Source organism: Thalia democratica, chromosome 8 (assembly GCF_965202585.1).
Source record: "Thalia democratica chromosome 8, ktThaDemo2.hap1.1, whole genome shotgun sequence".
Taxonomy (NCBI): domain Eukaryota; kingdom Metazoa; phylum Chordata; class Thaliacea; order Salpida; family Salpidae; genus Thalia; species Thalia democratica.
In genome coordinates this window covers 37,511,513-37,539,149 of record NC_139172.1, presented here as the reverse complement: position 1 = coordinate 37,539,149, position 27,637 = coordinate 37,511,513, and the positions used below count along the sequence as shown (strand labels likewise).

Sequence of the window (27,637 nt, the reverse complement as noted above, 5' to 3'; positions counted from 1 at the left end):
GTCAAGTTCAATAAAAAATTTCAAACTAGTAAAAAAGCAATAATCGTTAAAATGTTTATTTAAGCACATGAAGTTTTAAAAGTATGACACTAAGGAATATGTAAAAAACAAACAAGTACTATCTTTTGAAAATATAAGCATAGCACAATTTAGCGTCAGTAGTAGAAATAAAAAACACTTTTAGCAATTTTTTGTAAAGCTAACAAACTTTTAAAGTTGGTAGAGCAAGTTTTGTTTTATGAGCACTTATGACAGTTTATAAACGCTTAAACGTTAATTTCAACAAGTGGTCCCGTGGTGTAATGGTTATCACACTGGACTTTGAATCCAGTAATCCGAGTTCAAGTCTCGGCGGGACCTTTTCTTTTAATTGACAATTAAGTGGACCTTTTTTGGTTTGATTTTAATGCAGACTAAATAAATTGTGTTTAATAATAATCAACACAATTTTATATGATTCAAAAAACTCTGAAACGAAAAACACCTATTTTAAGTAAGAGCCCTAAACCGCCTCTACTTTAGATTGGCATCAAATAAGGTAATCAGAGGTATTTTTTTAAAGTATTTTTGCTAATTATATCTGCATTTAATAGTACAAGATACTTTTTTTTTTATGCAGTACAACATTTTGAAAACAAAAAATACTTACTGTCAAAAAAATTACTTATTTGACTTGATTTTGATAAGTAAAGTAATTGCATTAGGTTCTAATATAAGAAAAAATTAAATAAAAATAAACAAAGTACTGTACATTTTCGCTATTCAATATTTTTTTTAATACTTTTGTTTCTAAAATAAACAGTTACATGGTTCGTTTAAATTAAATTTAAAGATGAGTATTCGTACACTTATTAACTGTAAAATGTTTAAAATTGCTAATTTATTATACTTTCAAAATACACTCTCAGCTAAAAAAATATCGTATAAATAAGTTTTATTAATTTACAACGCTTTACCGACTGAGCTAGCCGGACCCACACTAATTTCGATATTTAAGTTTAAATAAAGGTAAGCTAAGTTAGTTGTGACGTAATAATTAAAGTTCTAATAACATATTTTGAAAGTGCAAACAAAGCCTGACAGGGGACTTAATGTATGTATTTTAAAATAGAGAAAGTTATATAAAAGTTTTTAGACACCCAAGCTTTTTTAAATTACTTACTTTTATTTATTAGCAAACGAGAAACTAAATCTTAAATTAAGCTAACAGTAGTATACTGCATGATAAAAACTTTCAATAGCTGGCCATGTTAAAAAAACTTTAAAACAACAGAGTTTAAATTGTTACGTCACAAATTACTTGCCTATATTAACGCTAAAATATTAATTTTTGTGTGATTAGCCGAGTCGGTAGAGCGTTATACTTTAACCAAACGGTCAGGGATTAAAGTCCCCTGTCAGGCTTTGTTTGCACTTTTAAAATAAGTAAAATAATAAAACTTATTTATACGCAATTTTTTTAGCTGAGAGTGTACTTTGAAAGTATAATAAATTAGCAATTTTAAACATTTTACAGTTAATAAGTGTACGAACTTGAGTTTTACATTGAAGTCATGATTTTATAAAAGCGACATTAGCTATCTTTTATATGTACTACATTAAGCTCTTTTATATAAAGCTCCAAAAATTTTCACAAACATTTATTTTATATTTTTAAGATTTTTCACTTTTACAGTTAAAAAACGGTAAAATATTTGTCAAAAACTTAGATTTTCAGTTGTATAACGTCAACTGATTTGAAAAATATTTTATAATAATAAATCATCATAAAACTATAAAGTCAAAGACTATTTTAATTTAGATAAAAAATTATAATTAAGTATTAAAGTTATATAGTGTATATTATAATAAAAATAGTTTGCAAATTACTTTTTTATTTAATTACAATATATTTTTCTTTGTTAAACAACATAAAAAAGATTCACGGAGTTCTGTAAAAACTAAGTGTTGCAAGGAAAAAGTAGAAGACACAGCAGATAAATTGATTATGTGTTTGAAGCAAAATATAAGTCATAAATACTGTATAAAAATTTTATACTACATACATTTTATCTAATAATGTTCTGTAACATTTATGACTTTTATTTTACTACACACACATCATGAATTTATCTGCTTTGTCTTCTACTTTTTCCGTGCAATACTTATTGTTTTACAGAACTCCGTGATCTTTTTTAACTAGTTTGACGGAGAGAAACGGGACACATTCAAAATCCACCCGCGTTCAAAATCCACACGATTTAAATTCACCAGCGTTCAAAATTCACACGATTTAAATCCACCAAGTCAAATTCGATAGTTAGGGGTAACAGTGATAGTAAAAAATAGAAAATATTTAAAAAAAATGCAAAATTCATATAAACTAAATTATTAAAAAATTCAGGTTTTTTTGAACGCGGGCAGATTTTGATAGAATACCGAGAGAAACATATGTTAGTTAAATGAAGGAACAATATACACGCTATTAAATCGGCTATGGATGTTGCTTAGAAGAAGAAAAAATAAATGAAAAAGTATAAACACAAATATCCATTATATAAGTCAAACAAATATAAATATTCAAATAAATAAAGTTAAATACAGTAAACTCAATAAATAAAACTCATTTTTCTTTTAATTTCTTCGTCGGCTTCGGTTATTTTAAGTATTGATTTTCATTCCTTCAAGTCTTTTCAGTAGATCGCCATTTGATGAGGTCATTTTAAGCACCTCCCACTCATCAGTTCTTATATTCAAGTTTTTTATGTCGCGCTTGCATACGTTTTCAAAACTTATTTTTTGGTGACCTCGGTTGATTTCGGTGCGTTCAGTCAGGTAGTCCTGCAGATGGTAGCTTTGTATCATTGGCGATTCAGCCAAATACATGAACCAAATTTTGGATTTGCTGTTCCTCTCGTACTAAACAGAATTACTATCACAACAACGCTAAAATGTAAAAAGTACTAAACAAATTGTTTTTATTATGTATTCAAGCGGACTTGTTTCGTTAGGATCTGTGTTAACAAGCCATTAGCTATTACATTTAAAAAAATATATATTATATAAACAGAAAATTTATGTACTTTTCGATAAAAAGCTTTACTTACATAGAACATTTAAAAGACAAATTTCAAAAGCCAATAAAAGCCTTGTTTATCAAGAAACTATTTTTCAATATACGAGCTTATAAAGTCTGTAATATTAAATGAAAACTCATTCGATTTTTTAGTTTTAATAAACATTACTAAGCTTCGAATAATCGAATTTTACCAACTACTTTTTAATTATTTTTGTGTAAAATTGTTCAACTCAATTCAGGCTTCAGTTCTTAAAAAAAATTTTTTTTTTGCTAAAAACTTTGGGACAAGATCATTTTCAAGAATTTTAAGAGACTACTTTCAGCTATTTATACTTTTTTTCCAAATTATTTTGAATGGTTTTAGGCTTTCAATAGCCTTTTGACGTTAAATCAATTAAAATTGAAAAAATATTAAGTTTACATTAGGAGTACTTTTGATTATTTTAAACACACAGTTTTTTATAAATTTGTTGAATTAAATGTCGAAAAACATTTAAAAAAAATTTATATACAACTCTACATATCAGTTCCTTAAATCGTTTTAGTATGTCAAAAACTTTTTTTGATTGTTTCGTGTTGATGTTGTATCCGTAAGTACTATATATAGAATTATATATCTCAAAAAATATACACAACATTTTAAGTTTAGCCCATTAGTCTTGTTAAAACGAAACGATTTACATTGTATTTAGATAGTTATCAAAATTCATATTCACCAACCTTATTTACACTAATTTGACTTAAATTAGCTTTAATCGTTACGTCATACTGTGTTTGCAATTCTATTGCGAGGAAAATAGTTGTGTTATCAGTTATTTGCTTTCTGGGGACGAAAAACCGAAGGTCTTTCAAGCAAAATAAAAATTAGCTTAACTTAAAATTTTGTAAAGTCTTTAGTATATTGTATTCAAAACTAGATAGGAGGGCTCGTCCGGGATTTGAACCCGGGACCTCTCGCACCCAAAGCGAGAATCATACCCCTAGACCAACGAGCCACTTGTGAGTATCGGTAAACGCACGATTATAAACATTATTGTTACGTCACAAAAGCTGCTCTTAGCGTAGCGTATATATTGCTACAATGCTCGTCGGTAGCGTGCGGTCCTATGGTGTAATGGTTAGCACACAGGACTCTGAATCCTGTGATCCGAGTTCAAGTCTCCGTAGGACCTCTTTTTAGTTTTGTTATGTTATACTCATAAATTTAAGTTTTATCATTCTACTGACATATTTCATAATGAATTTAAAAAGTTGTACAAAGTTTAAATAAAGTAATGTTTCTATAGAAACAAACACTTCTTATAAATACAACAACCCGAACAATAAATTTAATAATAACTTTAAAACAAAACCGAACATATTTAAAAAAGGAATGAAGTTATAGTTTTAAAAATAAACTGGTGATTACTTTAACAAAAAAATTATGTTTTTAAAACTTATAAACATAGCAAACTATTAATAAATATCAAAAATTAGTTAGTTAATTTTTTTAAACTAGCTTAAGAATTTTTAAACAAAGTTTATTGAAAGTAACATTTTTCTATTTTTAAGCTACTATTTTGAGCACAAGTTTGAATATAAATTGTAAATTACTATGCTATTTTCGATTACAAGATCTATAGTTTGCTTTTAAAATTGTCATTGAGTTTTAAATAGAAATTGCTATAACATATAATTTATCTTACGAAATTATTAACTATTATTTTTATATGTAAAAGCATCTAATTTGCGTATTTAAAAACTGTAAATTTAGTAATTATAAGTCGTTTGAAGTTTTATAAAACTAATCGATAACTAATTTGTAATATAATTATATTTCGAAAAATTAAATAATATATTGTTATATTATATTTATATATATAAATGATAGCAGTTGTAATACACAAATAAAATTTAATCATATAAATAGACTTGTCGAGCGAAAAAGTTTTTCTATTTATAGGTTTAGATATAATCTTGTTAGTCTGTTTTTAATTTTACACTGACATATAAACTGTTTAGAATAAAAACTTTTAAAGCAATACTTAAATAAAGAACATTAACGTTAGATATGCTTGTTGTTTAATATTTTCTAACTTGAGAAAAACTTGTTAAACCTATTTTATTAATCATACAAAAATTTAAAACATATTTTCTTTTAAAAATTGTTAAAATACGTTACTATAATTAGACTATGTTTTAAATCAAAGTACGAAAATTAATTACCTAAACAGCTTTAATTTACTATTTAAAATAGATTTGCTATTTGTACAAACTATAGTTTCTTAATGTGCACATAACAGTTTAGTTTTACTTAAAAACTTAGAGCTGTTAAAATTTAGCTTTCAACTCAAAAACTTGATGCTTCAAATATAGTTTTCAATAAAAATCAAATACACTAACAACATTTTTATTTAATAAAACGGTTGTATTAACACCGTTTTATAATGTCTGTTTAGTAATAAACTTCAAGAACAGTAAAGTTAATAAACGTTTTTAATGAATATTTATTTTTCAGTGGTTAAGTATATTTTAAACAAATGTTTATAACTTATATAGAAAGTTAATTATGTATAGGTTTAGTTGCTAAAGCTACATACGAAAACAACAAAAAGGTGCTGTAACCAGGATTCGAACCTGGGTTGTCACGGCCACAACGTGAGGTACTAACCACTATACGATTACAGCGAAATGTCCCTACACCGGGAATCGAACCCGGGCCGCCTGGGTGAAAGCCAGGAATCCCAACCACTAGACCATGTAGGACTTGTGTAACTAATGCTTATCGCGTTTATAAACTATAACAAGCGCATTGTGACTATATAGCTATGAAACTTAGTTTAGGAAAGCTAGTCTAGCACAATTCTAAATGAGAACTTGTTTTTACATTGGTAATCATCTAATTTGTTTTTTAAATATTAAGGTAGGTTACAAATGTGCACTGTTTAAAAACTAGTGTGCAGGCTATTTTTCATGTAATATCTAACACTTATAAAGTTCGTTAAAAAGTATTATCCTAGTAATGGATATTATTAAAGCTTAGTTGTTACATAAAATAAATTAAATTAAGTTTGCAAACATGATTTTGTTAGTTATTTATGTTGTGTTATTCTTATTTTATATCCACAAGAAAAGACTTAATGGTAAGGAGAATGATCAATTCAAAATTTTAAGTTTTATATAACAAAACAATGTTTCACTTGTTTGAACTAAATCAAACGAGATCATCAGTTGAATAAAATCTTACTCAAACTCAAATAAAAAATTAAATTAATTTTTTTTATTTTTACTTATTAAATGTAAAAATTTTGTCTTTTTACTAAATAAAGCACATATATGAATTAATTTAGTTTATATTTTTAATACTTATTTACAATGTATTGTATATTTAGTTCATTGTTAATTAGCGATAATATTAAATATAAAAAAACTATAACATTTTATTTTAGCATATTAAACATATTTCAAACTGCTGAATAATATTGAAAAAGTAAAAATATTTTATTAAGAAGTATAATAAATTTTAACCTAAATTCCAAATCTGAATAAAGCAATAAGTTAGTCTTATTTTATTTAATATGTATAGTATAAAGAAAATAAATACTGGTGTGGTATTATTAAATTTTTTAAGCACAAACTGTACAAATTATAATTGAAGATTTATGAACTAGACACTATAAAATTACTCTCATACATATTCTTACATAAACATATTCATACATATTCTTACATATCGTACATAAACATATTCTTAAAATTTACTGGTTGTAAAATACATAAAACTATAAGAAATCTTTTGTAACTTGAAAAACTTATCATAACTTTTTAAAATCCCTTTTTAAAACACACATTTACTTTCAATTTTACATTTAAGCTTCACTGATAACAAAAAAAACAGTACTTGCTTTCATAAATTGCATTGTTTAATTCCATATCATGGAGGTAGTTTAAATTCATTGTTTGCACTTGTATTTAGGATTTGGCTTTACCATGTCTCCTAAACTACATGTTTCGAAATAAGTTGTATTCAACAATATTACACTTAAAAGTATATAAGCTTAAGGATTAAGAATATATACAATACAATTTTTACAACATGTAAAACTGTCATAGATTCAACAACTTTAAAACTTGATAACAAATTTAAATTTTATGACAGCTACTAAAACTTTGAAGTTAACGAAAACAGACGGAAGTATAAGAATGTAAATATTTATTAAAATAAGTAAACTGCTTTAAATTTTGCAAAAACATTCAAGTAGAAATTTAAGTATTAAATAATCCAAAAAACTTATGTAAATTTTCTAAACTAAAACTCTAACTAATCAAATTATATATGTAATGAAATAACAAGCTTAACACAAGGTTTGTAATATATTGTTGCCAAAACAATGAATTCAATAAAATTTAGAGATAGGAAATTAAATTGTATCTGGTGCAAGAGATCTGAAACCAAGTGTTTGCAAAAGCAAGTTTTTAAAACTAATCTACAAAAATTAGCGAAATAAAGTGGAGGTGCCGGGCATCGATCCCGGTACCTCTCGCATGCTAAGCGAGCGCTCTACCATCTGAGCTACACCCCCACACGTCCAAAAACTTAAATTATCGAATATAAACAGCTAGTGTGACGCAATAATTGCACGTTAGTGACAAACTGACATTCAATGTTTTAGCTTACTTGTGCGTCTAGTACAGCAGTATTATTAATCTCCAATTAATTACAACAAGTAAACTTTAAGTTTATGGCACATAGAAATTAGAACATATTATTTTGCATAAAAACTAAGCATAAGTTTAATTTTGAAATCAAGGGATTATAAAACCAAAACATAAGAAAATTAAAACTTTAACATTCAGCAGTTTATAATATTTTGAAGCAAAAATGTTGTTAGTTTTCATTGTTAAAGTTTCATTTTTTAGATTTTTTCAGAGTAACACTATTTGTTTTAATAAAAAATACAGTCTATTACAATAAAAAAAACTTACAGCTAGTTTAATATTCACAACAGTATGAACTACATTGTAGTAGGAAATTGAAGACGTATGCGAACTTTGTAAACAGTAAAACTTACTTATAGCTTAGTATTAGAACGTACTACTACGGTACGTATGAGAGTTTTAAAAAGTATACTAATTTAAACCAAAACATACATCTTAAACTTTAAGAAAGCCATGTTTTTTTTTTTTTAGTATGCGCTAATCAGCCTAGCTAAAATGTAAAACTTTAGTTACATAAGAACAAAAACTAAACTTTTGAGTTAAAAAAAAAGAAGCAAATGAGCTAAACTTGGTGTATAATTAATAACTAACCTGTATTAGTTTTTTTGCAGATGTTTCTTAAAAAGTTAGCTTCTGCTTAAATACAACTTTTTCATACATCATTATCATACGTTATCATCAAATTTCAAGAAACAGGATTCTGAAGTTCTAGAGCAATATATGTTTGAACTTTCTTCTTCAGACAACAACGTTCGCCTTAAAAAAATATATGTTAATAAAACAAAACCTATGTAGGTATATACAAAGTAAATTTGCATTTTATTTAAAGCAGAAATTACACTTAGCTAGAGTTTAGCTTAATTTTCAGACCATTAGTTTAAATATTCAGAATTGAAAAAAAGCAGCATGTAATAGACAAAAAAAGAAAAGTATTAAATAGTTCAAAATAGTTAAAACAAAACAAAAATTTTAATAGTATAGCTAATTTCTATAAATCTATTATTGAAAAAAATCAATCTTTTGTACATTGTCAAGAGGCGGCAAAAATAAATAATAAATTTAATTATAGAAAAATTAATAGAAGTAATTTCTTCAGTTTTCATGTCAAATAATAATCATAAAGTAATCCTAAAAGCAAAAAATAATAAAATATATACAGTTTAAAAATTTAAACGTTCATTAAAAAAAAATTATAATCAAAACTGTTCTAAAATATATTTACTGCTAGCTTTATTTATATAGAAATATTACTTTACTGTCAATCTATAATATTCAGTTAGATAAAAATGGAAACATATTTTAATTACTTTTTTTTTAATTCACAACTCTTAAAAAATAAAAACCATAAAGTAGTTAAGGTAAAAAAGTAAAACGCGAGGCACCACCGAGATTCGAACTTGGGATCTCGTGTTTACTAGACAGGCGCTTTAACCAACTAAGCCATGGCGCTGCACGTCCTGCATGAAAAGTTGCAGTATTTATAATCAATTAAATTCGTATGCTTTCCGATGGTTAACGGCAGCTTTTGTTTTTAGTTTTGTTATTATTATAAACCAGTTTTCAAAAAATTTACAATTAACTAGTTTTTTTTAATAATATTTTAGAGATTACACTTATTTTTTATTGTTTAGTTAAAGTTATTTTTATATTTTAATAAATAACGTCTATATAAGTTGAGAATTTACCTACTTATTTACTAAACGATTACAAAAGTTTGGTTGACAAATAAGTTAAAAATTGTAAAAAACTGCATAATTTTAATAGTTGAACATAGCTTTTATGACGTAACAATACAGTTAAAAAGAATCTAACTTTAAACTTTTTTAAACACTTTGTTGACTACAAAACTGTTTTTTTTTTGGAAAGATAACAACAAAAATATATGTTGCTATAAGATTGAATTGTTGGTAAAACAGCTTAAATTCAGAAACAAATTATATAAATTAACATTATTTTGTATTAAAAGAAAAAAACTGTCCTTACAGAAAATTAACATTGCTAAATTTTTAGTTAACCTTTGCTTTTAAAAGTCAAAAGCTATCTAAATTAATTAGTTGGCTTTTTAAATACTTAACAATAAATCATAAAATTCTAAATACTTTCTTAAATGTAAAAACACATTTCATTAAACTTATGAAGATCATACGAACTTTGAAAATAAAATACGAAGTTTCGGAAATAAATTCAAGGATAAAGCAAAATGTTATTATAAAAAAGGCGCTGCGAGCAGGATTTGAACCTACGCGGGGAGACCCCAATGGATTTCAAGTCCATCGCCTTAACCACTCGGCCATCGCAGCTTACGGAAGAATAAGTAAATGTGTAAATATATATCTAAGCATAACAACAAGCGGCACGCTTTAAGTAGTATAAACTATTTGACACGATCTAAGAATGGTTTAGTTGCTAAGCTATGAAATCTTATAATATACTATTACTATAATTTTAAAAATATTATAATGGTTATTTTGCTACTGTTGTGTACTTTTAACTTTTGAGATTACAGTAATAATTCTCAACTTATGAACAACGAAAATAAAATCACTTCAAATTTTTAACTTCATTGCCAAAACTCGTTTAAAACAAGTAAAAAAAAATTGACAATGAAATTTAAAAAGAATTGGATGCTATCACTAACATGATTTTATTTAAATAGAAAAAATCAAAAGACAGTTTAGAAAAATCTATAAATTTATTGCATATTAAAACGTTTTCAGACAAAAATCCGTTTTCAGTAAACTTATGATAAACTAATATAACTAAAAGAACATTTATTGATCCAGAAAAAAATCACAAATAAAAATTGACTTTGTTCCGGACTGATTAAAGAATTTTATATAGATCTTGCCATGATTTTAATTTAAAACGCGCAATCGGCAATAAAACAAAACAAACTGTGCAATCATATTATACATTGTAATTTATTTGAAAAAAATTATGCTTATGTAAACTATTTGTTTGAAGTTTTGGCTCCAAAATATTTCATTTTCCACTTAAAATTTTAAACTTTTTAGTTTATAATAAATAATATAAAACCATTTAATTAAAAGGAAGGTTGTTAAACTTGCTTAATTAATTAAATTATAAAATGGAATTCAACAAAAACAAGAAATTATAGGAATAATCTAAATAAGTCAATATTAATGAACTGAGTTATTTTATATGATACGATCATAAGAGTAGTTTAGTAAAATATTTGGCTTCTTAAAACAGTGAGACATACTAATTTTTTAATTAAAAAAAAAAGAAATTTTTTAGTTTTTTAACACAAAATGTAACATAAAAAAATTTCTAGTTGATTGAGATAAATTTTCAACTACTACATAAAATTTAGTCTTAAAGTATTTTACAGGTTTTAAAACCTTAGTTTGTAAATCTTTATGCCCAATATATATATATATATATATATATATATATATATATATATATATATATATAAATATAGTATGTTTGCGGCCTTAAGCGCAAAAACATTGATTTTAAATTAACTTGGGAGGTGATAAAAAGAGCACAGCCAATAGCAGATGGTAACAACCCTGTTTGTAGGCTGTGCTTAAAAGAATCAACAGCCGTTATGTATGCGTTAAAAAAGGAAGGTTGTTTAAATAAGAGGAGCGAATTTATATCGTCTTGTCGACATATAAAAAAGCTTCTCTTAAAACACAACAAATTTTGAAGCATTTTATAGTCAATTAACTGTTGTTTTCGTTGATTTTAGTTGTTTGTTTAGTTAGAAGGTAGATCGATTTTTGTAATGAATATTTGTAATGTACAATATTACGTCATACTGTTTTTTGTTTTTTTGTATAACTTTTGTATCTTTGTTTAGTACAGTGCTTTTTATTTTGAATTTAATTGGCTGATGATTAAAGCTTTATGAAAAATTAAAGCTTTATGAAACATATGTTCCAGAATTTTTAAAATCGCCATTTCAATAAATTATTTAAAAGCCCTTCAAGTGGGCTCAGTTGAAAGTGTTTAAGTTTAAACATTAACCTTATTTTATATATATATATATATATATATATATATATATATATATATATATATATCTTAATCTAAAAAATTTAAATCAAAGTTATCAAACGAATTTTACGAAAAAAAATATGTTACTAATAATCTTTTTTTTTAATTTTATATAAAATATGTAACATTGAACAATATTGTTATATAACTTTATTTATTATATTTCAAAGACTCGATGATGTTAGAGTTGAAATTAAAAACAATGTCACTTACTTAATTGAGTTTCATGAATCTTTTATTGTTGCACAGGGATTGATGACTACTAAATACTGATAATTCTATCACCTTGAAAAAATACTTTGATTTAGTTTACACATTAACTTTCAACTTATTTTTTATAATTTAACCAAATATGTTTTCAACAAAACAATATATCAAGTGAACAAAAGAAACAATTTAAAGTTCACCAAAAAAAAATTACTATAAACTTTTTCTTTAATAGGATCAAAAGTTTGTGGCAGCAGTGGGATTCGAACCCACGCCTCCGAAGAGACTGGAGCCTTAATCCAGCGCCTTAGACCGCTCGGCCATGCTACCAACTGACAAATAATATTGTATTAGGTTCATCTACTAAAAATATACTACACTAACAATAAAGCTCTAACAAAACTGCTTAACACTTTGAACTATTAACCAACAAGACATTTCAATTACCAAGTGAAATAAGTAGTTCTTAGAAAGATTTAACGTTGTGAACTACTTAAACATATTTAAAGTATTAATTCAGTTTAAAATAAATCTTTTCAAAGTTTTGAAAATCTGCAAGTTTTAATTATAAAACTTGTATTTATAATTTGGTTTTTAAACCTTTACTGCTGAAACTTAAAAAATATAAAACTACGAATTCCTAAATTTATAGCTGTTAAAACAAGTATTGCTAAAAAATCTGAAGCTTACAAATATTTAAAAGTAAATTATATAACAGTTAAACCTATGGTAAATGAAGCATGTAGATAACACTGTGAAAAACTACTAGTTTGTCAGAAAAATAAAATACTGAAAACTAAATTGTACAGTACTAATTTATTACAGTAATTTTTAAAAACGGTAAGAAAACATGAAATATGATAACATATGTAAAAAATACTTTAGGTATTTAATTTTAAAAACATTACTAAAAAATTAAAATGATACTATTTAAAAGCAGTTATTATGGAAATTGCATAAACTTTATGAATAAAAATAAATATTAATCGAGTTACAACAAAATAATTTTTTTATATAGAAAAGTTTTAAAACTTTAGTAGTATTATTAAAACTGTTAGTGTGTTTATTATTCAAAGCTAATACATAGCAAAACATTTACTTAACTTTCTATGAATACATTCATAATTTATAGAGGCTTTAAATTGTTAAAATGAAATGAAACATTGAATATAGATTAGTATTCTGTTTTTATAAAAACACCTGTGGCTTAAGTTTTAACAAAATATTCCCCAGATGAATATTTTTCAAGGTTTTGTTTTTATTAAGCTTAATAAACTTAAACTGTTACTGCTCTTCAAAACAATTGAGACTGCAAGGGGGTTATTTATTTTTTATTTAATTGGTTCTAATTTGTACAGTTTAAACTTTGCTTTAATTTTTATTTTACATATTTTTAAACTTTGAACTAATTTTAAACTATAGGCGTGTGATTTGGAGAGTACAATAGGTTCTAAATGGGAGGTGAAAACTACATAGGAAACTATTACGATCACTAAAGGCATAGTTCTACTACGTTTTCAAAGATAAATACTTCTTAACTTTTAGGAAATGTTCCATTTACATTTTTTAATCTTCTAATTGAAAAAGTTTTAATAAAAATGTCAAAACTTCCAAAAACTTATTTTTTGGAATTTTCCTTTTAGAATAAGAAAATATACTGCACTGAAATAAAAAGTAAAACCGAAATATTACCTGTAAAATGTTGAATAAGATTGTTTTGAAACTGCTTGAGGTGATAGATTTTAAATCAACAAGCTTTTATTTTAATTGCACTGCTATGAAGAAAATATTGAAATTGCCATTTTCGACTCCTTGTCCCTAAAAAATGTTTGAATTTTTTAGACTGTCAAAACTATTAATTGGCTTAAACACTTTTATGTAAACAAAAACCAGGCAAACAAGCTAGACCACTCTAAAGGCTTTTATCAACCTTATTTTACAGGTCAGTCTCTGCTTACTTTATCCATAAACATCTAAAAGGTATACAAAACAATTACCATCTGCAAAGAAAACTCAAGTAATTTTTTAAAAGACAAAGATACAAAATAAGTAATATGTTCAGAAATATTTTATACCAAGAGTATAGTAAAAAACTCAACTTTTATATAATTTTATAGAAAATTTTTATATGTTTGTTATCATTTATGCTAATTAAAATTAAAAGACAGCTAATGTCGCTTTTATAAAACCATTACTTCAATGTAAAATTGTTTTTCGATGAATAGCTGTCCTAATTTTATTTGAAGTTAGTAAAGCAATTTTAAGATGAGTTTGTTTTTGTAAGGATCAAAAAACACGTTTTATTTTCTGTTAATTTTTGTTTGTAATTAAAAAAAAGATTTTATTCTTTCGTTATAAAAGTATTTAAGCTTTATTTTAAGCGTTTATTAAAGTAGTTTTCTAAATAAAAGTGAGCTCTGTTTGAAGCTTAGAACATTTCACTTATCAATAAGTAGAAATTAAATATAGGGTATGCTTTTGTTTGAATTTTGTTTAAAGCCGTCAGTAGTTTGTTAACAAAGCAGAGCAACACATATTTAGTTAAAAACAAGCATTTATTTTACGTATTTTTCATAATAGATGCTTAATGCATCAGACCTTATCAAAAATACAAATTGATGACTGTTCATGTTTTTTTATAGATATTGACTTAAAATCTGCTCAAACTTTTAAACTCTATCAAAGTCACTTAATTTATTTCGAAAACATCCTAAAATACAAAAAGAACAATGGAAAAGCTTTTCACAACAAGTTTTTCTTCCACTGGAAAATTATGATGTAACAATATTAGCAGTGTGTAAACGCTTTAGATTATAAACCCTTTGTTTCGCATTCTGTCAGATGGTAGCATGGCCGAGCGGTCTAAGGCGCTGGATTAAGGCTCCAGTCTTTTCGGAGGCGTGGGTTCGAATCCCACTGCTGCCACTTCTTTTATTGCATTACTTTATATTATCAAAAGTTCTGATCAATCTAATAACATATAATTTAATAACAATAATAATTTTATAACACATTGAATGTGGATAACTATCATAAAAATAGCAGGTGCTTGTGAAACTATTCATTAGAAAATAAATTAGTTTTAGCTAGTTGCCAACTATGATTAAACATTTACCCTAAATTTTAAATTAATTAACAACAAATAATCGTTATCAAAATACTTAATTTTTCAATCATCGTTGATAAAAAGAAGTATAACTGAAATAAACCCTTTTTTTCTTAATTTTAGTACTAGGGAAAATGTAGCAGATATATACTGTGATACTAGATATTTTATTGGTAGTCTTTTTTTTTCGTATAAAAAGATAGTTCAGTTGCTTACAAAAAGCGAGCTTGAAAAATAGTTCTGAACTAACAAGTCAATAAAAGAGCATAAAAACAATATTTGTTGCATCTTTAAAAATTAGTACAGTATAAGTAAAACAACGTTACAAACTAAAGCAGCTGTTTTTGAAACATAAGATACAACTTGTATATAAAACTGATATTTTAAGTAGCATATAGCTAAATATTATATAGGTAAATATATATTAGCTTAAAAAGTTATTTAAAGCTCAAAATATTTCAACACAAGATTAAGTCTTGAAAAAAAAACTTAATTTGTTCCAAAATTCAGCAGTATATAAAAATCGACGTCTATATAAACTTTTTTAATAATAGAAAATATCAAAAAGAAGCCTGACAGGGGACTTGAACCCCTGACCGTTGGATTAAAAGTCCAACGCTCTACCGACTGAGCTAGCCAGGCTCTGGACATGATGATACTGTAGGATTTATAAAGGCGAGTTTTAAACATAGTAACGTAACGATAGAGGCTTTGTTGTTATAAGATTTTTAATTTAGCCAGAATGTGTAGCTGCTGAAAGTATTTGTTAAGTATATTAAGTTTTCACCGAAGTTGAAGCAACTAATTTTATTGTGTATTTTTTTATAAATTGTAGTAAGTAAAAGTACCCATTTTAACTGTAATAATTAATAATCAAGTAAAGACCTTTTTTAAGGCGATGATAGCTGTATTTATACGTTGTTTATACACAGGTTACGTTTTGAAATTTATAGTTTACTTTTTTTATTATTGTTAAACGATGCTTTACAAATATGTAATAAAAATATTTTTATTTTGTTTAAAGATGTTTTTTTTTGTAAACTTGCTTTTATGTACAGCTTAAATTTATAGAAATAATTAATATATATATTTTTTTAAATAACTTTTTTTCCTTAAAAAGGTAATTAAAACTATTCAAAGCTATGAATATTTAGCTACCTAAGTAAAAATAAAAATGTATAGAACTAGTTTAAATAATTTTTTAAAACAATATACTAGTTTAGTTGAAATTAATATGAAAATATATTCACTACATTTTATTTCAGTTCGAACAAGCTATAAAACTTTTCTTTAAACACTAAACTTGCCCATGAATTATTGCGTGTTTCTTATCTACATTTGTTCGAAAAGATTGATAGTTAAGTTAGTAAATTTTTCTTGTAGTTTAACACATTATTTTGCATAAATTTTTATGCTTTAGTTGTTTAAGTCAATGCTTTTTTTCTGATTATAAATAAAAAATAGATTTCAAGTTCAATTAAAAATTTCAAACTAGTAAAAAAGCAATAATCGTTAAAATGTTTATTTAAGCACATAAAGTTTTAAAAGTATGACATTAAGGAAAATGTAAAAATCAAACAAGCACTATCTTTAACTTTGAAAATCTTGGCACAGCACAATTTAGAAGCTTCAGTAGTAGAAATAAAATAAACTTTTAGCAATTTATTGTAAAGCTAACAAACTTTTAAAGTTGGTAGAGCAAGTTTTGTTTTATGAGCACTTATGACAGTTTATAGACGTTCAAACGTCATTCTATACAAGTGGTCCCGTGGTGTAATGGTTATCACACTGGACTTTGAATCCAGTAATCCGAGATCAAGTCTCGGCGGGACCTTTTTTTTTATTTGACAATTAAGTGGACCTTTTGTGGTTTGATTTTAATGCAGACTAAATAAATTGTATTTAATAATAATCAACAAAATTTTATATGATTCAAAAAACTCTGAAACGAAAAACACTTATTTTAAGTAAGTGCCCTAAACCGCCTCTACTTTAGATTGGCATCAAATAAGGTAATCAGAAGTATTTTTTAAAGTATTTTTGCTAATCATATCTGCATTTAATAGTACAAGATACTTTTTTTTATGCAGTACAAAATTTTGAAAACAAAAAAATACTTACTGTCAAAAAAATTACTTATTTGACTTGATTTTGATAAGTAAAGTAATTGCATTAGGTTCTAATATAAGAAAAAAATTAAATAAAAATAAACAAAGTACTGTACATTTTTGCTATTCAATATTTTTTTTAATACTTTTGTTTCTAAAATGAACAGTTACATAGTTCGTTCAAATTTAAATTAAAGATGAGTATTCGTACATTTATAACTGTAAAAAGTTTAAAATTTCTACTTTATTGTACTTTCAAAGTACACTCTCAGCTAAAAAATTTGCGTATAAATAAGTTTTACTATTTTACTTAATTTGAAAGTGCAAACAAAGCCTGACAGGGGACTTTAACCCCTGACCGTTTGGTTGAAGTATAACGCTCTACTGACTCGGCTAGTCAGGCTCTGGCTCTGGCTCTTTTACAAACATCTATTTTATATTTTTAAGATTTTTCAATTTTACAGTTAAAAAAAGGTAAAATATTTATCAAAAACTTAGATTTTCAGTTGTATAACGTCAACTGATTTGAAAAATACTTTAAAATAATAAAAAATCATGAAACTATAAAGTCAAAGACTATTTTAATTTAGATAAAAAATTATAATTAAGTATTAAAGTTATATAGTGTATATTATAATAAAAATAGTTTGCACATCACTTTTTTATTTAATTACAATATGTTTTTCTTTGTTAAACAACATAAAAAAGATTCACGGAGTTTCGTAAAAAATAAGTGTTGCAAGGAAAAAGTAAAAGACACCGCAGATAAATTGATTATGTGTTTAAAGTAAAATATAAGTCATAAATACTGTATAAAAATTTTATACTACATACATTTTATCTAATAATGTTCTGTAACATTTATAACTTATATTTTACTACATACAGATCATGAATTTATCTGCTTTGTCTTCTACTTTTTCCGTGCAATACTTACTGTTTTACAGAATTCCGTGATCTTTTTTAACTAGTTTGACGGAGAGAAACGGGACACGTTCAAAATCCACCAGCGTTCAAAATCCACCCGATTTAAATCCACCCAGTCAAATTCGAGAATAGCTTACCGATCGATGGTTAGGGGTAACAGTGATAGTAAAAAATAGGACATATTAAAAAAAAATGCAAATTTCATATAAAATAAATTATCAAAAAAATCGGGTTTTTTTGAACGCGGGCGGATTTTGATAAAATACCGGGAGAAACATATGTTAGTTAAATGAAGGAACAATATACACGCTTATATTCGGCTATGTATGTTGCTTAGAAGAAGATAAAAAATAAACAATGATAAAGTATAAACACAAATATCCATTAAATAAGTCAAACAAATATAAAAATTTTAAATAAATAAAGTTCAATACAGTAAACTCAATAAATAAAACTCATTTTGCTTTTAATTTCTTCGTCGGCTTCGGTTATTTTAAGTATTGATTTTCATTCCTTTAAGTCTTTTGTAGATCGCCTTTTCGCGCGGTCATTTCAAGCACCTCCCACTCATCAGTTCTAATATTCAAGCTTTTTATGTCGCGCTTGAATACGTTCTCAAAACTTAGTTTTTGGTGACCTCGGTTGCTTTCGGTGCGTTCAGTCAGGTAGTCCTGCAGATGGTAGCTTCGTATCATTGGCGATTCAGCCAAATACATGAACCAAATTGTGGATTTGCTGTTCCTCTCGTACTAAACAGAATTACTATCACAACAACGCTAAAATGTAAAAAGTACTAAACAAATTGTTTTTATTATGTATTCAAGCGGACTTGTTTCGTTAGGATCTGTGTTAACAAGCTATTAGCTATTACATTTAAAAAAATATGTATTATATAAACAGAAAGTTTATGTACTTTTCGATAGAAAGCTTTACTTACTTTGAACATTAAAAGACAAATTGCAAAAGCCGATATAAGCCTTGTTTATCAAGAAACTATTTTTTAATATACGAGCTTATAAAATCTGTAATGTCACATGAAAACTCATTCGATTTTTTAGTTTTAATAAACATTACTAAATTTCGAATAATCTAATTTTACCAAACTACTTTTTAATTATTTTTGTGTAAAATTGTTTAACTCAATTTAGGCTTCAGTTCATAAAAAAAATATCTTTTCTGCTAAAAACTTTTGGGACAAGATCATTTTCAAGAATTTTAAGAGACTACTTTCAGCTATTTATACTTTTTTCCAATTTATTTTGAATGGTTTTAGGCTTTCACTAGCCTTTTGACGTTAAATCAATTAAAAATAAAAAATATTAAGTTTACATTAGGAGTACTTTTGATTATTTTAAACACACAGTTTTTTATAAATTTGTTGAATCAAATGATGAAAAACATTAAAAAAAAATTATATACAACTCTACATATCAGTTCCTTAAATCGTTTTAGTATGTCAAAAACTTTTTTTACTACGGGTGAGACAAAACAAGTTAATAACAAAAATAAGTTGCATAAACAGTTTCCAAATTTAAATATTTTAGTGCTGGATCAACTTAGAGAAAAGACATGTTACTTAGAACTTTTAGTCTCTTTAGAGATTGAACAAATTTATTATAATACTTAAAAGACCAAAATAAAGAAGGCAAATAAAATCGCGCCTCTAACTTTTTAAACTTTTATAAAAAGTCTGTATATTTCTAAATTCAAATTTTTAGGGTTTCCATAAATATTTGCACTAGTATACTTATCACTTATATTGTTAAATATTTTATTGTGTACGAAAGTTAAACTCAACTTGTTTACGCTGTTAATAAAGCTTGGATCAAAGCCATTTCATTGCTGGTTTTAGAGTAGTGAGATGTAGTTTTTATTGTTAAAATCAAAAATTTTTTAGCATTCAAAAGACAAAACTGGAACTGAAAAAATACATCATTTAAATTATTAATATCAAATAAGTTTCTTTGGTACTCACATAAATTAAACAATATTTAAGATTTTTTATTGAAATTTTTCAATTAAACTGCTTTTTGCTTTGTAATGTTGCTAATTTAACATAAAAAAAATTAAAAAAACATAATCATTTAAAGTTTCATGAATCTCTAAGGAAAAAAAGTTAAAATAAATAAACATTTTTTGCGGGTATAACAGCCTTTTATAAGTAATGGTTCAGACTTACAAACGCTTTTTTTCTATGTAAGCAGAATTATAAAGAAATATACGGTTGTAACATTTATCCTAATAAGAAAGTAAATAATTTTGCTTAGTCTTTCGTGGTTTTTTTAAATACATAATTGTAGTATAAAAATTTAAAATCTACAAAAGTAAAAAGGCAGTGAAAAGTCATTTAACAAGAAGTAACGTAGAAGTAAGTAGAACACCAATTAAGAGCATTTTTTCAACTTAATTGTCAAAAAGTGCGGGTTCAGGTTTCTCACAAATCTTCTAGCTAAAAAAACCGAAAACTACTGTTTTGCGAACAAAGTTTCATTACGCATTGTTATAATACTTTTTAAATATACACGATAAGTAGATCAGTGTTTTTTTAAATAACCGATACTTAAAAACAAATACATAGTTTATTGACAACAAGCATTGCTTGAAGCTATTTTTTTACAGTTAATATATGTTTTTGTGGTATACTTTACACAATACAAGCTTCGTAAACCAATAACTTGAGTATTATTTGGGTGCGACGGTAATCAAAAACAAACTTTAGTTTTTTGTTTCAAACTAATCAATTTGTTGGTGCTTGGCGTTTCAGCGTAAAATGTGTTTATAATTTTTTAAGAAACTTTTAGTTCATAAACTTAAACTTTATCCCCTACGTTTAAGCCAAAAAAAATTTTAAAGCGACAACTCTATCTTATTTATAGTTATACTAAGTTTGTTAAATATACACCCGCAATAACTTAACAAATCACACTAAATGATTAATAGCTACTTAAATTTCGATAAAATGATCATTTTAAATTACTTTTTTAAAAGCTATATAAATTTTATTAAGACCAAAAACTAATATAAACATTATAAGTTACTAAAGGTGAAATTAATAAATGTTTGGTTAAACAGACAAAAAATGTTACAATGATCAATCGTTATAAACATTCTATTGGTATCTTATGCTGTGAAAATACAAAATTTGAAAAAGTTAAGGTCATATTGATCATCTTAGTGAAAACAAAAGTAGTTACAGTGAATAATAAAGTTTAGAAGAAGAGTTGTTTTGAACGAAATTCAAACTGAAAAGCATCTGGCGACTATAGTGACGCAACATAGGGTTTTTTTGTAAATTTTATCAGATAATGTTATTGATTTCCAGCAAAATTTTATCCGTTTAAGCGCCTATTACGAATCAGGACGACAAGGATGCAATTGTTTGTAGTCTTACTACGGGTGAGGTAAAATAAGTAATTAAAAGAAAATAAATTAACAAAAATTCATGAAAAATATTAAATTTGAATATTAAAAAGGGTGGAACAAAAAAAACTATTAATGAAACAAATATAATTAACATTTCTTAAAAATTTTAACAGTCAGTACCAGTTGTCAAGACAACTCCGACATGCTTGGTGAGACAATGACACAAATCTTGCTTTTTTAAATAATTTGTTTACTTGCCTCTATCAAAATCTTTGAACAGTTTTCTTTTGTAGCTTAACATTTTTAAAACAATTTGAATATGAAAGTTGTGTTTAAATGCCTTTCAATTATTTACTACACCATATTACAACAATTTTTAGAACAAAAATATAGTTAGTTGACTATAAAAAAGAACTTGAAATGTTTTTCTTATTACTATGTATACTTTTTTGGTCAAATTTACGCAATCTGAAGTGTGAAAATTAAATTTCCTACGTAATATACATGGGTACGACGGTCATTAAAAACGTATTTGTGGTTATTGTTTGAAACACAATGAATTTAAATCACTGGATACTCCAGCATTTTAAAAATCTTATAAAAAATGCCCGAATTTTTAATCTTATAGACAATTTATTAATACTTCCGTTTACTCACATATATTTCTTAATTAGTTTATGTTTGAAATTTCGTGAGTTAATTTCAGGAAATAGATATAAAATAAAAATAAACAAAAATACACATTTTAATACTTAATTTAATTTTTGATAATTATTATACTTTTTTTCTTAATTTAAAAATATATAGTTTAGTTTTAAGTTTATTTAAGTTACGAACTAAAACAGTGTTTGTACCTGTCTGGCATTAATAATAAAATTAATATTATTTTGCTTCTTATTCAATGAACTTAATTTTTTTTTATGGACGCAAAGTAAATTACTGCTGTTTGTTCGAAATTACAAAAAAATATTAAAAAAGTCGTAGAATTTTAAATTGTTTAATAATTTCTGATAATGTTAGAAAACTTTATTCTAGTAGTGAATTAATTTGGAAGTTAAAAACAAGAAGTTAAGCTGTTTCGTTAAAATACAGAATAGAATATAGTTTCATTTTTGTTTTTAGTTAAAAAAATCAGAGTTCACACTTCACTACATTCAGAATATTACTTTAGTATTCTACTTATATTACATGTTGGTACGGTAGGTGTCAAATATGCTCGAAGAGAAATTTTTGTACGAAAACACTTTTGCATGGGTTAAAAATAATTCAAATCTATTTTATTTTTCATTAATTTAAATCCTGTACTCATTTTTTTTACTTGTCACTGTTACACCTAACCCTTATCTTTGGAGTTCGGTCGGTAACTTTTTGTTCTTCTTTTTCGTTTTTATTATGATTTTTGTTTTTTTTAATTTTTTATTTTTTAATTTTACTATCACTGTTACCCTTAACCCTTTCCCTCGGTTGGAATTAATTTTTACTATTAATTAATTTGTTAATTATATACTTTTTCTTTTTTTGTTTCTATTATTAATTTTCTAGTATTTTTTTTCTATCACTTTTATCTCTAACTCTTACCCTAGGTTGGTAACTTAGTTTTTTGTTTTTATTTTTTCGTTAACTTATTTTATTGTTTTTTTGTTTTATTCCTTTTTTATTTTAAATCTCGTGTAAAAATGACCATTTGTGCAAAAGTGTCTCCGTGCAAATATTTCTTTGTACAAAACAGTCCCTTCGTATTTTTTTTGTTCAAAAGTGTCCGTTTGTGCATATTTGACCCGTTCCCTTTACATCTACTTTATTGTTTACTTAGAGGCTTTGAACATAAAAACCAAAAGCTAATTTAGTAATCTTACTATGAAACACTGCAAACAGTTTGGCTTTAACAACACTAAATTTCATAATAGAACTGAAAAAAATAAGATGCTTGATTTTATTCAAGTACTAGTGGTATGTGCAATCTATCAAAAATTGAGAAATTTAGTTTTGCTGTAAAGTGGAAAAATCAATAATAAAAATCTGAGGAAACCAGGTCAGTGAACTTCAAGTTTTTAAATTTCTGCAACAAATTATTAATAATCATTTGATTGAATATCCTTAGACCCTTGTACCTTTTTAGCAAGATTTGCATTATTTTAAATAGAATAGTGCAATAGAAGTAAGTAAGTTTAACATATGAAAATGTTTTTCACTGCATGTCAGTTAATTGAAACTTATTGTACATGCTTATATTATTCCCTTATTTCTGAATTAAATTAATTACAGTTTCACAACCAAAGTTGAAATGTCTACAATCTAAAATATGTATTTGCAACTTAGTCAGGCAAGTTTTTCTGACAGTTAGACAATAAAAAGCAATAATTTATTTTTTGAAGTGGGAGATAATACAATGTGTTTAAACATTATTGCTACTTAACCAGAAATAATGTTTTTGTAAAGTTTCAGGAACACTTTATTAATTAAGTGGCAATTGTGTAAAGGTTTTCAATAAAAACAAATCTTAAAATTGTTATGTGTAGCTATTTAAAAAGTGAGTAACAGAATATTAATGTTATTTACTTTCAATGTTATTCTATAAATTAAAACTTTTAATGTTACAAATAAACAACTCATTTTATTGCTTACTACTTGATCTAAAGTTAAATATTAAATAATTTAAGCATGTTAAAACACTTAATAACTTAAAGTTATGTTAACATAGTTTCACTAGTTTATTGGACTTCTTAATTCAAAACATGAAAACAAAGAAAAAAAAGACTTAAGTAAGTTAAATGGTATTATTTTAATTTTATTTAAAAAAGTTTAGTAGTAGTATGTTTTAAATTAATCTAGTATTTGAAAAATATATTTAACTATCAAGGTTTGGGATGTGTGCCCTGTTTTAATAGGTTTATGTTATTTTGTAGAGTTTTTTGTCATAGCTATCAGATTGTTTTTAAAACATAACAAAATTCATAGTAAATTTGGAGAAATAAGTGATCAAAAAATGAGTTTATGCACAAACTAAAGGTCAAAATGTAAATTAATAAAAAAATAAGTTTTTTAACCGATATGTTTCTTGTAATTATAGTTAACTCATTAAAAATGTAATTAAAAAATCACTTGTTAAAAATACTTGATTTTGAAAAAATTAAATAAATAGAAACCACCCTTTTTTACTATTTTTATAAGTATTATAATAGTTCAACATGACAATTTACTTAAATCATCTATAGCATAAAACGATTGAGAAATTATAATTATTGTGTATAAATAATATAAAAATTTAAAGTTTTACTTCAAAAAAAAATAGCTAGATCTTTAGTGAATTTGATGGTAATTAAAAAAAAATTAAGTTAATGTCAAGAGTAAATGACTACTTTCTTTTATAAAAACTGCCTGATGTTTTATGTTTTCAGTTTTTTTACAGTTTATGCTAGTTTTTGTAAAAAAAATCCCTCACTCTATGTGGCCGGCCTTTAGTTTAAATTGTTTTAAACTTTATAAAAATTAAGTTGCCAGCTTTAATACATGTAATGACTGATAACTCTATTCATAACTACTTATATGAATAAATTTACAATCAAATTATTTTTCTTAGTTATGTGGAAATTACTCACCACAGATATAAAAGTATTTTTTATGATGTTTTTAGATGATATTTCCTTACTTAAATTTATATTTTTAAGTTGTCCAGAATAAAAAGAAACTTGTGTAAAAAGTAACCAAGTTTTGTAAAAAGTTAATTAGCAATGTAAAACTTTATACTAAATATAACAAGTATGAAGTTAATGAAACTGTAGCATAGCATTTTAAAATTATTATTTTATAATATAGTTTCATATATGGTTGTTAGTTTAAATTTTTTTTGTATATATTATGTAAAGTAGTAATTTTTTAATATAAAATGTTAATATAATTTTAGGAATTGAAGTATTTATAAGAAAGGTATAGTATGCTTATACTTAATTGGTTTATTAGTAAAACTATGGTTGCTGTTTTTTTTATGCTGTTAAATGAATGTTTTTTTTATATAATATTTTATACTTTTTGGTAATACAATTAAGCTTTCCCTACAACACAATTTTCTTTGATAGTATTTAAGAATATTCTTTATTAATCTTTAACCCAAGCACAAATGTTAATAAACCTATGAAAATACTTTTTTGAAATATATAAAAATTGAGTATTTTACTCTATACTTGATAAAATATTTCTGAACCTGTCACTTATTTAGTATTTTGGTCTTTTTAAAACTACTTCAGTTGTTTTTGCATTTAGTAATTGTTTATATACCTTTTAGTTGTTTATTGATAAAGTAAGCAGAGAATGACCTATAAAAAAAGGTTAATAAAAGCTTTTTGAGTGGTCTAGCTTGTTTGCCTGGTTTTTGTATACATAAAAGTGTTTAAGCCCTTAAGTAGTTTTGGCAGTTTAAAAAAATCAAAATACCTTTTTTAGGGACAAGGAGTCGAAAATGGGAATTTAAATATTTTCTTCATGGCAGTGCAATTTAAAAAAAAGCTACTAGATTTAAAATTTATCTCCTCAACCAGTTTTAAACCAACCTTATTCAACATTTCACAGGTTATTTCCATTTTATTCTTTGTTTTGTGCATGAGATTTTCTTATTCTAAAAAAAAAGTTTTTATGTAACTTAGACAATTTTTTACCAAACTCTCTTAATCAAAAGATTAAAAGATATTAATGGAACATTTTGTGAAAGTTAAGAAGTATTTATCTTTGAAAACGTAGGAGAAACTATGCTTTTAGTGATCGTAATAGTTTCCTAGCTAGTTTTCACCTCCCATTTGGAATCTATTGTGCTCTCTAAATGATACAGCTATACTTGTGAATTAGTTTAAAATCTGTAAAAAGCAAATTATAGCAAAGTTAAAACTGTATAAATTAAAACCAATTAAATAAAAAGTGAATAACTCCCTTACGGTCTTAATTGTTTTGGATAACAGTAACAAATTTAGTTTATACAACTTATAAAAATAAAACCCTTGAAAAATATTCATATTTTGTTGATATTTTGTTAAAACTTAAACCACAAGTATTTTTTATGAAAAAAAGACTACTAATCTATATTTAATATTTCTTTTCATTTTAACAATTTAAAGCCTCTATAAACCATTAATGTATTTATAAAAAATTCAGTATATGATTTGCTCTGTATTAGCTTTGAATTATAAACACATTAGTTAACTTGTAGAATAAACACACTAACAGTTTTAATTATACCACTAAAGCTTAAAAACTTTACAATAAAAAAAAATATTTTTTTTTTACCTTGATTGATTTTTAGTTTCTTAACTTTTTTTCATTTATGAAGCTTATGCAATTTCCATAAAAACTGCTTTTAATTGGTATCATTTTATTTTTTTAGTAGTATTAAAAAATTAAATGCATAAAGTATTTTTTACATATGTTATCATATTTCAATTTTCTTACCGTGTTTTAAAATTACTGTTATGAATTAGTACTGTACAATTTAGTGTTTTCTGACAAGTTAGTAGTTTTTCACCGTACTATCTACATGCTTCATTTACCATAGGTTTGATTGATACATGATTTAATTTTAACCATTTGTAAACTTTAAATTTTTTAGTAATACTTGTTTTACCAGCTGTAAGAAGTTAGAAGTTTTATATTTTTTAAATTTAAGCATTAAAGCTTTGAAAAAGAAATTATAAATACAAGTTTTATAATTAAAACCTATACAATTTGATAACTTTAAGAAACTTTAGTTTAAACTGAACTAATACTTTAAATATGTTTGTGTAGTTCACAACGTTAAAACTTTCTAAAAACTTGACAATTGAAATGTCTTGTCGGTTGATAGTTTCAAGTGTTAAGCATTTTTGTTATAGCTTTATTGTTGGGGTAGGTGTCAGAAAAGCACAGCGTCTATTTAGCACGGGTCGACACTTTAGCACGGAGTGACACTTTAGCATAGCGTCACTATAGCACAGAATGACACTTTAGCACGGAGTGACATTTTAGCACGGCGTCATTTTAGCACAGAGTGATACTTTAGCACGGAGTGACACTTTCGATCGGCATCGCTTTAGCACGGAGTGTCATTTTGACATGAGGTGACACTTTAGCACGGCGTCACTTTAGCACAGAGTGACACTTTAGCACAGCTTCACTTTAGTA

The 27,637-nt window shown here is 25.4% G+C and overlaps 11 non-coding genes across 11 annotated transcripts; 4 read left to right on the top strand and 7 right to left on the bottom strand.

Moving 5' to 3' along the window:
• The first annotated feature begins 288 nt into the window (after positions 1-288).
• Positions 289-360, top strand: Trnaq-uug (transfer RNA glutamine (anticodon UUG)). The gene has a single exon. It is a non-coding gene; the product is annotated as a tRNA-Gln (tRNA).
• Positions 361-3,981: 3,621 nt separating this feature from the next.
• Positions 3,982-4,053, bottom strand: Trnap-ugg (transfer RNA proline (anticodon UGG)). Its single transcript has one exon. It is a non-coding gene; the product is annotated as a tRNA-Pro (tRNA).
• A 105-nt stretch (positions 4,054-4,158) lies between these two features.
• Positions 4,159-4,230, top strand: Trnaq-cug (transfer RNA glutamine (anticodon CUG)). The gene has a single exon. It is a non-coding gene; the product is annotated as a tRNA-Gln (tRNA).
• A 1,501-nt stretch (positions 4,231-5,731) lies between these two features.
• Trnae-uuc (transfer RNA glutamic acid (anticodon UUC)) lies at positions 5,732-5,803 on the bottom strand. The gene has a single exon. It is a non-coding gene; the product is annotated as a tRNA-Glu (tRNA).
• Positions 5,804-7,547: 1,744 nt separating this feature from the next.
• On the bottom strand, positions 7,548-7,620 carry Trnaa-agc (transfer RNA alanine (anticodon AGC)). Its single transcript has one exon. It is a non-coding gene; the product is annotated as a tRNA-Ala (tRNA).
• A 1,512-nt stretch (positions 7,621-9,132) lies between these two features.
• Trnat-agu (transfer RNA threonine (anticodon AGU)) lies at positions 9,133-9,206 on the bottom strand. The gene has a single exon. It is a non-coding gene; the product is annotated as a tRNA-Thr (tRNA).
• Positions 9,207-9,974: 768 nt separating this feature from the next.
• On the bottom strand, positions 9,975-10,056 carry Trnas-uga (transfer RNA serine (anticodon UGA)). Its single transcript has one exon. It is a non-coding gene; the product is annotated as a tRNA-Ser (tRNA).
• A 2,181-nt stretch (positions 10,057-12,237) lies between these two features.
• Positions 12,238-12,319, bottom strand: Trnal-aag (transfer RNA leucine (anticodon AAG)). Its single transcript has one exon. It is a non-coding gene; the product is annotated as a tRNA-Leu (tRNA).
• Positions 12,320-14,832: 2,513 nt separating this feature from the next.
• On the top strand, positions 14,833-14,914 carry Trnal-aag (transfer RNA leucine (anticodon AAG)). The gene has a single exon. It is a non-coding gene; the product is annotated as a tRNA-Leu (tRNA).
• A 750-nt stretch (positions 14,915-15,664) lies between these two features.
• On the bottom strand, positions 15,665-15,737 carry Trnak-uuu (transfer RNA lysine (anticodon UUU)). Its single transcript has one exon. It is a non-coding gene; the product is annotated as a tRNA-Lys (tRNA).
• A 1,120-nt stretch (positions 15,738-16,857) lies between these two features.
• On the top strand, positions 16,858-16,929 carry Trnaq-uug (transfer RNA glutamine (anticodon UUG)). The gene has a single exon. It is a non-coding gene; the product is annotated as a tRNA-Gln (tRNA).
• The last annotated feature ends 10,708 nt before the right edge of the window (positions 16,930-27,637 follow it).